This window comes from Eumetopias jubatus, unplaced genomic scaffold (assembly GCF_037043125.1).
Source record: "Eumetopias jubatus isolate StellerSeaLion01/CBP00866 unplaced genomic scaffold, mEumJub1_p1.0 scaffold_1, whole genome shotgun sequence".
In the NCBI taxonomy this organism is placed as follows: Eukaryota; Metazoa; Chordata; class Mammalia; order Carnivora; family Otariidae; genus Eumetopias; species Eumetopias jubatus.
Window position 1 is genome coordinate 111,275,324 of NW_028274807.1, and position 15,665 is coordinate 111,290,988.

Sequence of the window (15,665 nt, forward strand, 5' to 3'; positions counted from 1 at the left end):
TAGCATCTGCTTCTCTGTGCATCTGAAGTGACATACATGTACATGTACGTGGTTAAAAATGACCAAATTCAGAAGGGCTTACATAAAGGAGCAACAGTTCCCTGGCCCCCCTTCAATAACCCCTTTCCCCAATCTCTCACATGGGGAAACACTTTCTTTTTTTAGCTCTTTTGGCAGTTACTATATCTCTAGAAGAATAGATTTGTGACATACTGTTTATTATTTATTTAGTTTGTCATTGATGATTTGTTATATATTTTTATATATTTGTTATGTGTTATATATATGATATGTATACATATATATTTTTAATTCCATCAACTAGACAGTATCTCTTGACTCTTCACTTTGTGAGGTGAATGTATGAATGTCCTATCCCTTGCTTCATCTCATTTCCTTCCTACCACAATCAAATGCTTCATTTTAACTTATGTTGTCAAGAAAGAAAACATGAATCTTGTTCTACCACCAGACCTGAGTCTTCCTTTTGCCTGGCCTGTGGATTGATTCCAAAAGCTGCAAATTGGCCCCCAGTGTTTACAACATTTTTCTATGTAAAGATTGCTCACAGGTCAGCCACATAGTAAACTACCATGACATATCTTTTTTACATTGTCTTGTGTGTTTCTTGGAATTTCTAATTGTCTCTTTCTGCCCACTCCATTTCCTGCATTGCTGCATTTTTTACAACTTGATATTTCAACTTCTTCAGAATAGTATCAAATCTCTGAATTCTTTCTGGTCATATATATTTTCTTTCCAGACATATTTTGGAGTCCTTGTTCTACCAGCTCCAAACTGGACCTTTGTGCTCTTCCTTTGGTGAAAACTTGTACCCTAGGTCTTCCTTCCATTTTCTCTCAATAGGCCTAGTTGTTTCTTGAACTCCACATGTTTTAGTTTTCTCTCTTATTTTGTTGGAACACATCCTTGAATCTCTTCCATAGAAAAGGGATATGGGAGGTAAACTTATTGAGTCCTTCCACGACTTAGAGTGTCTTTAGTCTACTTTCAAATTTAATTAATAATTTGATTGAATATTGAATTTTTCACTTAAAATCATTTCCTTTCAGAACTTTCAAGGCAGAGTTCCATTGTCTTGTAGCATTTGGTATTGCTAAAGAGAAGTTTGATGCCAACCTGATTTTTTAAAAAAGAAGACAATTTGTTTTTTTTCTCTGAAAATATTTGGATTTTTAAAAATCTTTGATATTCTGATAAGGATTGCATTAAATGTGTAGATTGTTTTGGGTGGAATAGACATTTTAACAATATTTGTTCTTCCAATCCATGAGCATGGAATGTCTTGGTGGGAATGCAAACTGGTATAGCTACTCTGGAAAACAGTATGGAGGTGCCTCAAAAAGTTGAAAATAGAACAATCCTACAATCCATTAATTGCACTACTAGGTATTTACCCAAAGGATACAAAAATACTAATTCAAAGGGATACATGAACCCCAATGTTTATAGCAGCATGATCTATAATAGCCAAACTATGGAAACAGCCCAAGTGTCCATCCATTGATGAATGGATAGAGAAGAGGTGGTATATATATATATATATATATATATATATATATATATATATATGCAATGGAATATTACTCAGCCATAAAAAAGAATGAAATCTTGCCATTTGCAACAATGTAGATGGAGTTAGAGCATATTATACTAAGTGAAATAAAAGACAAATACCATATAATTTCAGTCATATGTTGAATTTAAGAAATAAAACAAATGAACATATGGGGAAAAAAAGAGAGAGAGAGGGAGGCAAACCAAGAAACAGACTCTTAACTATAGAGAACAAACTGCTGGTCACCAGAGGGGAGGTGGGTGGGGGAATGGGTGAAATAGGGGATGAGGATTAAGGAGTGCACTTGTGATGAGCACCAGGTGTTGTATAGAAGTGTTGAATCACTAAATTTTACAACTGAAATTAATATTACATAATATATTAACCAACTGGAATTTTTTAAAAACCTTAAAAAAAATCTTCAATATTCTAAAATTTTACCATTCTGTGACTGTGGTTCATTTTTCATTCACTGTGTCTGGCATTACAGCATTTTCTTCTCTCTTTCTTCAGTATGGGGACTCATATCTTTCAGTTCTTTTTATTATTTTTTTATTTACATTTTACTTTCATTTTGTCTGTTCTCTCTGGAGCTTCTAGTCATTGGACATTAGCCTCTTGGATTTATACTTTACAATTTAGCCTTTCTTTCACGTTTTCACTCTACCTGTATTTTTTTCTTAGCAAATTCTTTGACTTTATCCTTCAATATGTGTATCAAATTTTTGCTAAACTACCGTATTTTTAATTTCTAAGAACTTTTTATTTTGGAGCCATGCCTTTTTTTAATCACATTTAGTTCTTAAATTGTAATCTTAATTATTTTTTTAATTCTCTCTGAGGATACTGCTTATAGTTAAGATATAATTTTCTAGTAAATGTTCTTAAAATGTGCAAGTTTGTGTATATTTTATATAGACATTGAGTCTGGACATGTCCATGGACATACATTTTCAAGTGTTGGCATTTGTAAAATCTACCAAGAGACATTGTTTTTCCTCCAGGTAGATGTAAATTTCCTCAGCATGAGCTGAGTTTTCAAAATATGGAGTCCACATGTTCAGAGTATGTACTTCCTCACTGAACTAGACCAGCTGCTGCACTGAGTTAGTCTTAGTGAAAGTTGTTTTTCTTCTTTCAAAAATTTGGGAGGTCCTTTCCTTTTTATTGTATATTTATATTCTGCCTGTCAGTTGATGATCTGGGGCCAAGTGGCCAATATTGGAATAATGTTTGACTGGAGACAAATGGGGAGATTTAGCAACCAGGAGAGAAACTCTTGCAAGGGTTTGGAAACTGATTGATATTGGTCCCTTAGAGGGTTCCTGGACATGGGGGTTGGTGGGGGGTGGTCATTAACCTGGTAGTTGGCCCTCTCAGCATCTGCCTTTCTTCTAGACAGAATAATTGTGTGATCTGACTACATGGTAATTCAGAGATTTAAAAGTACATGCAAGTTGACAAACTATGCATTAAAATGTTAGCCATGCTTATTTCTGGGTTTCAGCATCTGGGATATTATCTTTCCTTGTTAAAAATATATATATCTGGGGTGCCTGACTGGCTGAGTCAGAAGAGCATGCAACTCATGAAGAGCATAATCATGAGTTCAAGCCCCATGGTAGGTATAGAGATGACTTAAAAAATTTTTTTTTAATTAAAAAAAACACATTCTGGAGTAACTAAAGCCTCTTCCAGACATGCGTCTGCCCTTGTTTCACTGACTTTCCTCACAGCATGGCCCCCAAATGCCAGTCTTCACTCCTCCTCAAAAGAAGAAACTGAAACTGCCTCCTGACCCCAAGCTGGAGGCGACAACCCCTCAGCACTTCCCGAAGGGAGAAAAAGAACAGCAAGAAGCAACTGAACATGTTGATGGAGTACAAAATGAAATAGCAAGCCAGTAAGGAGATTTTGAAAGTAGAGCAGAACTATAAAAAACTCCACCAACCATTTATTCAGAAGAGGCCAGAATTGATCACCAAAATCCAAAATTTGGGAGTAACAACATTTGTCAGCCATCCACAAGTATCTGTCGGGGAGAAGATGCAGAGGTATTGCCTTATTTGACAAGAGTCGAAGTGACAGAATGTGAAGATATGATATATTAAATCAGGTTATAGAACAGATTTTGATTTTGATGAAACCCCTTGCTTTGAAAATAAAGTTCTGTCCAGAGAATTTCATCTGAATGAGAGTGATGATCCATCTTCAAAGTCCAATGAAATCAAATGGAAATCTGGAAAGAATTCGACCAAATGTTCAAATCAAACACGGGATAAAGCCAGCAGGAAGAGGCAGCATGAGGAACCAGAGAGCTTCTTCACCTGGTTTACTGACCACTCTGATGCAGGTGCAGGTGAGTGAGGAGAGGTCATCAAAGATGGTATTTGGCCAAATCCATTATAGTACTACGTGGTTCCTGATATGGATGGTGAAGGGCAAAGAGAAGAAGAAGATGATGATGATGAAGAAGAAGGATTTGAGGATATTGATGAAGAAGATGAAGATGAAAGTGAAGAAGATGAAGATGATGTTGAGGGGGAGGAAGGAGAAGCTAACTAACGGAATACTGATGAATTTTAACCTTTCTTGTTTAATTTTCTCCAGTCCCTGGGAGCAAGTTGCAATCTTTTTTTTTTTCTCCTCTTGTGCTCATTTGCCCTGTTTTTTGAAGGCTCTTTTCTTTCCCTTTATACTATGGTTCTCAAAGTATTTGGGGAGGGCGGGGGAATACCTTGAGCAGAATACAGTGGGAAAGAATCTCTGCCTGTTTCTGTTCCAAATTCATGTTTATCCCTTCCTGTCTCAACAAAAACTTTATGGGATCAACACCACCATGTTCTGTGAGGAAAAAAACACCTTCAGCTCCCTTAGCTCTGCTGGAAGAGGAGGGTGCTAGACCCCTGTGTAGTAGTGCGTAGGCTTCTAGCTTTTTTCCTTCTTTCTCTGTATTTTGGGCTCAGAGATTACACTGTGTCTCTATGTGAATATAGACAGCATTTACCATTTCCCAACATGTATCTGGCTGCTTTCTCTTGTTAAAAAAAAAAAACTTAAAGAAATGGGCTTATAGAAGGTCAGCAAAGGTTGGATTTGAGATGTATGGCTTCTCCTTTGGCATGCTTAATTGTGATGTTTAGTGGAGAGCCTTGAAGTTTAAGATGACACTTTTAAAATAAAATTCTCTTCTAATGATGACTTGAGCCCTGACACTAGATGGGAGAATCAGCAGAACCTATAGAATCTTATTTGAAATTGACATTCTCTATTGTAATTTTGTTCTGTTGATTTTTAATTTTTTTTATTTCACTGGAAAAGAAAGATGATGCTCAGTTGTAAACATTTAAAATGTACAAGTTGCTTCGTTAAAATAAAACTAAATGTGTACACACACAAAAATTTTTTAATTTAAAAATACATCTGTATTTCTAACTTTTTTACAATGACCATGATTACTTCCATAGTAAGAAAATAATTTACTTTTAAAGCATAGATAAGACTTTCTTCTGAATCTTCACTTGCCCTATTCAAAGTGGCAGGAAAAAAAAACAAATAAAATAAAACAAAATAAAAAAACAATTTTAACCCCAGGGCTAATGGCTTTACCTAAGATGAAAAGACTAAATCTTGCAACTGACTTGGTTCAACATACCTGAACCAAATAGGTGGGGAGGAAGAGAAGGGCAGGGTGGATAGTGTGGGGAGGCTGTAGGGGAGGAGATGGGAGCAGAGAAAAGAGGCCTCAGGTATACCCTCCTGCCCTCCTCAAAGCTCACAAATGACGGAAGAATGACTTTGGGGAAAAGTCTGGATTTGCAGATTGAATAGAATTGAAATAGTATATCTGAACTTTGAGGGATACCGTGGTACATACTTATGAGTTAGGTTTCCTGACCTGGTATGATAATTCAGAAATAAGCTACACATGTGGTTGGCTGGTATGTGCATCACTGACTGCCCATGTAAACAGGTGATATTCAGATCGCCCATACCACCCAAGCAGCCTCTGCTTTGAAGAGGGCTTTTGAGAGGGCACTGACTTCTCCCTACCGAAGATCTATTCATTTGTAAAATCAACAAATGCAATGGGACCTGCACTGAAATTTTTATTCAGAGGCCAGAATTTAAAATGCCATCAGGACTGAAAGGAATATATAAACCGTATCACCACAGAATTGCATTCATGAATGATTCAGGAGATGAACCAAAAGTAAAATTTTGATAATATTCTCAAGAGAATGAGAGCAAAACACTTGAGAACTGGCTTTTTGTATTCCCCCTTTGTTAAAAGAAGGGTAAATATTATCCACCAGAGAGAGTCCTCTCTTTTTGTAGGGATCCTAACCAATGAGGGATTTGCATCCCTGGGCATTATTAGGAAATACTTATGTTTATGAATTTTGTGCCTTGAATGGCTTGTTGGGCTATATTTCAGTGCTTGAGTCATACAACCATCAACTTGCCTCAGAGTCTTAGTTAAAAATTCTAACTCCAGAATATCTAAGGAGACTTTGAAACCAATCTCTATGTTTAAAAGAGGTCAAATTCCAGAATTGCAAAATTCAAGCTATAATCTTTTATTGTACTTCTGATTTAGTGCTTGTTGCTAAAAATGCATTAACAACACCTAATAATAAATCGAAGGACAAATTCTAACTGTAGTGTGCTCTCAGTGTATGGCATACCTCTCAAACTGAGCATTTTCAAGCTTATGGTAAGGGCAATAACGTACTATTTCTTGCCATACCTTCTATTATATTATCGATGTCAGGAACTGACACTTTCTTCATTTCGCTATATCCTGAGAACAAGGACTGAAACCATCCCCACTTCTCTCCAACCACTGCCCCAAAACAACTATACTGAAACAGTATAATTTCCTGTGACTTTTTTTTTTTTAAAGACTTTATTTCTTTATTTGACAGAGAGAGAGCACAAGCAGGGGGAGAGGCAGAGGCAGAGGAGAAGCAGACTCCCCGCTGAGCAGGGAGCCCGACATGGGGCTCAATCCCAGGACCCTGGAATCATGACCTGAGCCGAAGGCAGCCAGTTAACTGACTGAGCCACCCAGGTGCCCCTTCCTGTGACTTATTTTTAATGATCACCTTGGTATAACAAGATTTTAAGAAGTATAATATCATCTGATGTTTTTAAAAGCTTGCAGTATAATAGGCACTGTTCTTAAATATTTTACAAGTACTAATTCATTTCATCCTCACAATAATCTGATGAGGTACTATGGTTATGGGTTGAATTGTGTTCTCTCCCAAAAAGATATGCTGGAGTCCTAACCCCCAATATCTCCAATGTGACCATATTTGGAGATAAAGTCTTTACAACAGTAATCAAGTTAAACTGAAGTCATTAGGGTGAGCCCTAATCCCAAATGACAGTTGGCCTTACAAAAAGGGAAAATTTGGACACAAAGACAGAGATGCCTAGAAAGAAGACCATATGAAGAGACACGGGGAGAGGACAGTCATCTACAACCCAAGGAGAGATGTTTAGAACACACCGTTCCCTCACATCTTTCAGGAGAAACCAACTCTGCTGACACCTTGATTTTAGACTTTTAGCCTCTAGAACTGTGAGATGATACATTTTCATTGTGTAAGTCCCCCACCCAGTTTGGGGTATTTTGTTACAGCAGCCCTAGCAAACCAATACAATAGTACTGTTATTATTACTCCCATTTTATAGTTGAGGAAACAAAGAAGCAGAGAAGTTAATTTGCCCAAAGTTGCATGGCTGGTAAATGGGATAGGAACCCAGGCAGTCTGGCTCCAGAGTCTACCCTTCTAAATAGCTAAGATATCTGACCTTGATGAATTCCATTATTGCAGACAAGGCCCTTCCAATGCTTCCTGACAACATCTTGCCACAGAATGCGAAGCACAATTATGATGAACCACTGATTCAGGTGTACACACAGTGAAACAAAACTATAACTAAATATATAACAACAATCACAAAGCACTAATACATACGCTGAGTCCTTGTGTTGAGCACTTATTATGAGCTAAGTGTCATTCCAGGAACCGATACTATGAAGAGGGAAATGTTCTGGTCTCTTCAGGAGATCACAACTTAGAAGGGGAACATGCTCCTTCAGCTGGATGGAAAAGACCCCATAGAGGAGATAATCTTTGAGTTGGGCCTTGAGTTGGAAAGAATTTTGGCAGGTGGTTAAGTAGAGAAAAGTTGATAAATAGTTTCATTTTGATGAATGTAGTTGGACATGTAGGCATTATTAGGTCTAACTTTAAGAATATATGAATGAAAGAGAAACACTGGAGCTCCAGACAAATGCTTGGCAAGATTACCTGTATCAAATGAGAGAATAGCTTTAGGTAATAGGTAATTTCCTGCTTTTCACAGTTATACTCCAAAAAGCATTGGCTTAAAGTTTAATAAGCCTGCATAACAAATTGGGGAAAGTCTTAGAAACTTAACTGGATTTTGGGGGGGCCACTGAAGCCTGGGATCAGTAGAAGAAGCTGGCTGAGGTCCCAGGATCAGGGTACACTATAATACTGAGGCAGAGGCAGCAAACTCGTAGCCCTTGGGACAGCTCTGGATCTTGGTCATGTCTGACCTTCACAGTATTGGCTAATACTAAAAAAGAGATGTGTTTTCATAACATTCAGCATTTCTGTCTTCTTTAAAAAAAAAAAAAGATCTGGCAATACTGGGCCTGCATTCCTACAGGGGCTGCTTTTGTGTATTAGTGAGGATAAGCTATCTTGTGCTGTGGTAACAATAGACCCGAGGATGTACTGAATCTACTTGGAAAACTTTGTTTCTTACTCGTGTCAAAATTTCCATGTCAATGTAATTTATACAGCTCTTCTCTAAGTGGTGACCCAGGGATCCAAGCTTTTTCTATCCTGTGGCTCTGCCATATTCATTGCTTGGTTCCTAAGACTTCCCGGGGCATCTTTTGTACTTCCACTGAGGGAAAAGAAAGAGTATATTATTGAGCGAGAAACTTTTTCCTGGACCAGGACTGGATGCAGCATTCATTCCTGCTATTCACATTATACTGGCCAGACTTCAGTCACATGGGCCCAAATAAGTAAAAGGAGAGCTAAGAAATATAGTCTAGCAGGAAAAAAAGGATCTAGAACTTGGTAACCATATCTATGCTCTGCACTCACCATAGTTTCTGCTGTCTTCTTTACTAATCTGTTAGCTACCTAGCATCTGTAGGCATTTGAGTTCACAATCTCTGATTTAGATGTTTGGAGTTGTAGTGGAAATTACCCAAATTTGGAATTAGACCTATGTTTGCAAATTGGTTGGCCACAGCATTGCTTATAATAATGGTGTTTTAAGAGACACCAAAACACAATGGCTTAAATGAGATAGAAGTTTATTTCTCTCTCACTTAAAAGCCCAAGTTGGTAGGTGATGCCAGGGTGTAGGGCAACTTTAATCCATGAGGTCATTCAGGAACCTAAACTCCTTCTGTCTTGTAGCTCTGCCATCTCTTGAGGTGTTACCCTGGTCCGTGTGTCACCGTCACCACCAGCGGGAAGAAGAGAAGAGGAACTGGAGGGCATGGCCGGGAAGTTAATCACATTCCTTCCTTCCACTCACATTCCATTAGCCAAAATATAGTCATATGGCCCACAAAGCCACAGGGAAGCCTGGGAAAGGTGACCATCCATGTGCCCAGCTATAACTTGGGTAATTAAGTCATTAAAAGAAGGATAGAGGGGACAACTATCAGTAGGCTGCAGTCATTTACTATTTGTGTGGCTTTGGAAACATACTTCATCTCTCTGTGCCCCTTTATCTGTTTCTTAATCTGTAAGAGGGTAGTAATAGGACCTTCCTGTATGAGTTAGGGATGTGTTTAGCTACAAGTAACAGAAAATCTAGTGACAGTGGATTACACAAGTAGGATTCAATTTTCTTATGTAATAAAAGATCTAAAGGTAGTTTATTGCTTAGCAGGTTGATGATGTTTGGGAAAATATTTGTGATTTTTTTTTTTTTTTTGCCCTTCTTTTATGGTCTCAAAACAGTTGCCCAAAGGCAAGAGGGAGGGGAAAGACAACAGCACCATTTGCATCTTTCACCTTTATCAGAAAAAGCAAAAATCTTCCCAATCTCCCAGGCATTCAGTGAGTGACAAATACATATTATCCAAAAAGAGTTCATCTCTCTGAACCTCATCTATTGTATGGGATGGTCATACCTTTCTCGTGGGATTGTGAGATTCAATGAAATAATATTGTTAATATGTTTAGAACACTGCTTGACATATGATATACACTCAACAGAGGGAAGGAAGTATTATCCAAGGCAGCAGAATGAGTGCTGGCTTTGACAGGTCTGTGTTTGAATCTTGACTCCAATCTATGTGACTTTGATTAAGTCATTTACCTTCTTTGAATCTGTTTCTTCTTCTTGAAAAGTGGGGATAATATAATTTCTTTACAGGGCTATTGTGAAGATTAAATGGAGTTATGTATACTCAGCACTTGGCTTTTAGGAGAAATTCTTTCAAAGGTTAAGCAGGAGCCACCCTGAATTTACCTGGGCTGAGTAGGACACAGCTGGAGGTGTTGGGTGCACATTGCTGAGCTAGCTTCTGCCAGCACACTCACAGAGAGGTGGGGCTGTGTAACCACGGAGGAGTAGAGGAGCAAAACTACCAATACAGAGGCATCTTGATAGGATCTTGCAAGCAAAAGGCCTAAGGCAGGGCTCTGGGGCATACCTTCTGTAGCAGGGAAGCCAAGCAGCTGTGTTGGGGCCGGAGGATGTGCCAAGTGGATGTGGCTGAGGACAGTCTCATGAATTATAAGGAGGCTGGAGGTCATGACTGGCTATAAAGGGTTCATTTTCTGGGGGCAAATTTGACGAAGTAGGAAGAGGAAGAGGAGCCCTAGGAGGGGCTTGTTGGGGAAAGAGATATTGAGGGGGCAAGACTACACCTAATTCAGTATTTGCCCCAACCAGTCTACTCCCCTTCCTTTCGTCTACCCTAGCTCTTTATTTATTTCTCTTCTTTCTTTTCTCCTCTCTTCTCTTCTCTTTTCTTTTTCTTTCTCTTTCTTTCTTTCTCTTTCTTTCTTTCTTTCTCTCTTTCTTTCTTTCTTTTTTCTTTTCTTTCTCTCTTTCTTTCTTTCCTTTCTTCCTTCCTTCCTTTCCCTCCTTTCTTTCTTCCCTTTTCTCTCTCTCTTTCTCTCTTTCTTACAGCTTTATTGAGCTCCGATTTCTGTACCATAAAATTCACCCATTAAAGTGTACAATTCAATGGATTTTAGGATATTCACAGAGTTGTGCAACTGTAATCATTATTATCTAATTCTGGAACATTTTCATCCCTACAAAAAGAAAACCTATACCTGTCAGCAATCATTCCCCATTCCCCTCCCCCTCAGCCCCTGGCAACCATTGATCTACTTTCTGTCTCTATGGATTTGCCTACTCTGGACATCTCATATAAATGGCATTACACATTATAAGATCTTTTGTCACTGGCTTCTTTTCACTTTGCATAATGTTTTCAAGTTTCATCCGTGTTGTACAGGTACCAGCACCTCATTCCTTTTTTACAGTTGAATAATTTCCCCTTGTATAGACACACTACATTTACTTATCCATTCATCAGTTGACGGACAGTTGGGCTTTTCCCATCTTTTGGCTACTATGAAATAACACTGCTATGAATGTCTGAGTACAAGTTTTTGTGTGGCATATGTTTTCGTTTCTCTTGGGTATCTACCTCGGACACGAACTGCTGGGTCGTAAGGTAACTGCGCGTTTAACCTTCTGAGGAGCTGCTGGACTGTTTTCCACGGTGGCTACACCCTTTTACATTCCCACCACTAGATATGAGAATTTCAATTTCTCCACATCCCCAATACTTGTTATTGTCTGTCTTTTCTATTATAGCCATCCCAGTGAATGTGAAGTGGTGCTTCGTCATGGTTTTGATTTGCATCTCTCTGATGAGTAATGCTGTTGACTATCTTTACCTTACTTGTAAGAGCAAGCTGAGTGGCTCTTGTAGGAAATACTGTGGAGATCATGCAGCTTTGGGGGGAGGGGAAAGAATGGGCCTACTGCATCTCAGCAGAGTTTCTGAGAAGAGATGTAGCTTGTGCTCAGTTATTCAAGAAAGACTAAGGAGATCTGGGAAGGGCGTGTTCTGAGTCCACTGACCATTTCCTCCTGGTTTCCTAACTTGGGTTATAGAGATTGTTGTTGTCCCTCCCTGGGTTGAAGAATGGAGGCTCCTGCCCGAAGTGGAGAGTTGCTTTAAAAGGCAAGGTAGTTAATATAGTCAAATATTCAATAGTGTTAAGGCTGCTCCATTTGACTTTGCTAAAAACACGGTTTATGAATGAGGTCAAGAACTCATCAGGTACACTAGCAAGCCTTAGGCAGAAAGAATTTAGCATTTAGAGCTCTGATTCCCAGCTTCTCGCTGAATTCTAGTCTGTAAGCATGGACTAGTAATTAAAGACCCCAAATTGCTGAAAGTAAGTGAACAACATTTCATGCCATCTCCATGGAACCAGATGGAACTGCTCCCTCCTCCAGTACCTAGGCACCAAGGTCCTGGAGAAGCTGCCTCAGGCCCCCCGGGGGAGAGAGAAAATGAGCTATTTCACTGCCTATTTTCACTGCTCTGTTTTTTTTAAGCACTAAATTCACTGCTGCCTCCTCCCCAGAATTCGCACTTTGCCTCCTCTACAACCATAAAATGAGGTAGTAGATCTTCTGAAATCTTGCCTAAGTGCTCTTCATAAGGAATTCTCTTCAGGCTAGTTCAGAGAACTAGGAAGGAAAAAAAAAATCCTCCCCTCTCTGGGCAGAATAGGGAAAGATGGGAATGCCTCCTTAGACTTCCATCCAGAACGCCTTAGGAAGAAGCACTAACTCACAGCTCTACTGGTTATTCTTAGAAGTGGGAGAACCTGGTATTTTTTGAAAAACCACCACCATTGCAAACAGCATTCTAATGACCCTCTCACAGAAGGGTTTTAGAAGAGGTACGTAGAGAGGATGGAAGCTGGTTTGCAAAGGGAACACCAGTTGTCTCAACGATATGCTCCTTTGAAATGTCTGGAATTTTATTCTTCAAAGAACTACTAAGTGGACTCTGGCTTTCAGGTATTCTGAAAACTTCTGCAACTTTCCTAGCTTATGTGGAGACTACTCGTGTACTTATAAAAATAATAATCTATAAGATTTATCACATTCTATGTCTGTTCTGGGTAAATTCCCAACCATGAAAGACATGAGTCATGCTCTGTGATAAAGGGAATTGGCTGTATTTCTCACTTGTTGGTCAAAGATGAGAAATAAAGGTGGAAGGGATTATCATAAAAGTCAGGATAGGAAGTGGACACATGTATATGCTGCAATTCAGGGTCAAGAGATTTCTCTATGTTCTCTTGTATGATTTGGGATGAAAAATGCTGGTGGCAAAAAAAAAAAGAGAGAGAACAGGAAAAAGTATTTCTTCTGGAGGGTTCTTGGGTGGATGGAGTATTTCTTCTGGAGGTGGGGTGAGGAAAAAGGAGAAATGGTATCAGAACTCGTCTTTATTCTAATGATTGGTATTCTGATGGAAAAATGAATAGTGCAATCCCAAAACTGGCTCCAAAGCTATAAATTTTCCTAGAACCGGGAATTTATTTTCAATCCAAAATTTTAAAATCTTCCTGTTATTTTTTTCCTTAAATGTGTTCCCCAAATACCAACAGTTGCCTATTAACTTCTCTTGTGCGGGTAAAAGGATAGAAGGGGAGAGGAAATAGGAAGCGGAGAAGTTGCAACCAATTTATAATACTGGTGTGGTCTAGGAATCCAGAAATAAAAGACATTCCTGGTCCTCATTCAATTATAATTAATCCTTTTGGATTCTTAAAAGGATTAAGATAATTTACATGAAAATTTTTCTTCCTCAAACTCACCTTGTTAATCTACTTGCTGGAGGGAATTCATAGTCTCACTGAAAGTTAATGAGTTCTTAGACTAAAAACTGGAGTGTCTGTAACATATTTGTAGCATTTAGGAGGACTATGTGGGAGGTTAGAATGCTCTAAGTATACTGATTATTTAAAAATAAAACTATTTACATGCCAAAATTCATATAAAAGCATTCTTCCACATTAACAAGAAAATAAACACAACATTCTGGAAGAGGTTGTGTAATCATTTGGTAAAGAATTGATTCACTAATGAGAGAGACAGTAATGTATATATTGCATCTTTCATTGAAATCCAAGCCGTTTTATTTTGCAAGTGAGATTTGGAAAATTAAATAAATTTACAGAATTGCCAATGTAGACTTAAAAATAGTAAAAAGAAAAAAAGTTAAATTGCTTGTACATGTTCATTATAGTCAGTGACCATAATTTTAAAACCAAAAGCAGGGCATATAGTCTGCAAAACAGGATCATACAATCATTCATTTAGCATGCATTGCTTGAGTAACTCCTGTGTGCTAGGTACTATACCAGTTTCTGGGTATAAAATGATGAACTAGAGAGTCATAGAGGGTGATCATAGAGCAAAACATTTAAAATTGAAACTGCCTCAGAAAATATAGATGACTGGTTGTAATCATACATTATGACTCATTGAATATTACGAATTTTGCCACATGTTTTGATTGACTTTACTGGGTAATTTTTTTCATATGACAAAATGTCAGTATTTATACATAGGTCTCCACACATATAAAATAGTGCACGTATGTCGTGGTTTATGGGCTTTTGTTAATGTTAAGTCCCCGAAGCCTACAATTTAGAAATGGCTTACATTCCAGAAGTTTATTTACAAGTCACTTTATTCAGTGGTTGGTTTCCAAAGCCAATCAGCAAAAACCTATTTAACCTAAAAAAGAGCTGAAACAAAACACCAGTCTTATAATTAAAACTAACCACTGAGTTTAACAATGTGTCTAAAGTTGAGGGCATTCAAAGTTCAATTTGTAGTTCTAAAAGCACATATTTCCTAGAAGCAGCAAGGAGATGGGAGTGGGAACATTCCCCTGATTCCAAGATAATAAGGGAGTCATCACCTAAGTAGGAGCAGGTCCGGGTTTTGTGGCCTAAAGATTTTAACATGTGTGGGGCCTTCTTCAGGAAGAACACACCATTATGAATGCAAATGAGACATGGGACCTTGGAAGGGACCCGTGTGAGGACTTCTGAAGCTTAAGCTTCGTTAACATTCTAGTAAACCTGCATCTGCTCCTATGACAGGGTCAGGGCAGGAGTAACAACTGATGGATGGGAAATCTGCCAAAGGAAGTGAAGATTAGTGGAGAGCAGTTGAAGGACAAGCGGGACAGACGCCAGGACCTTCACAAGGTCATTGTATGGGGATGAGATGTTTAATAACTGGGATTGCTTGTTCCTGTGTCAGGGACTGTGTGAGGAGTCAGGACTAAGGGCACGTTGTTGACGGGGCAGGGCCTTTGGTGTAGCAGGATGCAGCCATATGTGGGGACATCAACAAGGACAATGAAAGGATGGTGTGTCTTAGCCCAAAGGCCAAAAGCGGAGAGGTGAGGATGGGGACAGATTCTACAGCTGAAGTGGGATGGGGTGCAGGGGTTCAGCTTAGCTCCGTATTGCTGGGGTTGGGGGTGGAAGGTCAACTTCAAGGAAGGGGATTGTGAGGGAAAGAGGGAAGTACATTCTTGCTTGTAGCAGATGGAGGAAAGAAGCAACAGGTGCAGGCGGGGGTGGGGAAGGGTGGAGTCCCACCAAATCCAGAAGAGCAGTGATGTAAGGTCCATGAATAAGTCAGAAGCCTTGAGTCAGGCACTGCCTGTAATTATGAAGGATGGTACTGCTCACACCAGGCCAGAATATGATTCAGATAACTTGTGAATTGAGAAAACCCAATCCTTTCGGTTGAATTAAAACTTAAACAAATTAAAATGTTTTAGCAAACCTTGATGAACCTATGATTGATCTGCATCAGCTAGGCTTAGGTTAAACTTTAGCAAGGACCCTGTGGTGACAAGAGATAGGCCCATGATTTTTAAATAAAGGCCGCCGGCCTGGTCAAGAACAATTGTGTTTCTCGAGGAACAAGGGAAATG

At 38.9% G+C, this 15,665-nt stretch overlaps 1 pseudogene; it reads left to right on the top strand.

The window, feature by feature from the left end:
- Window positions 1–3,316: 3,316 nt before the first annotated feature.
- LOC114209044 (protein SET-like) lies at window positions 3,317–4,144 on the top strand (annotated as a pseudogene).
- Window positions 4,145–15,665: the final 11,521 nt, after the last annotated feature.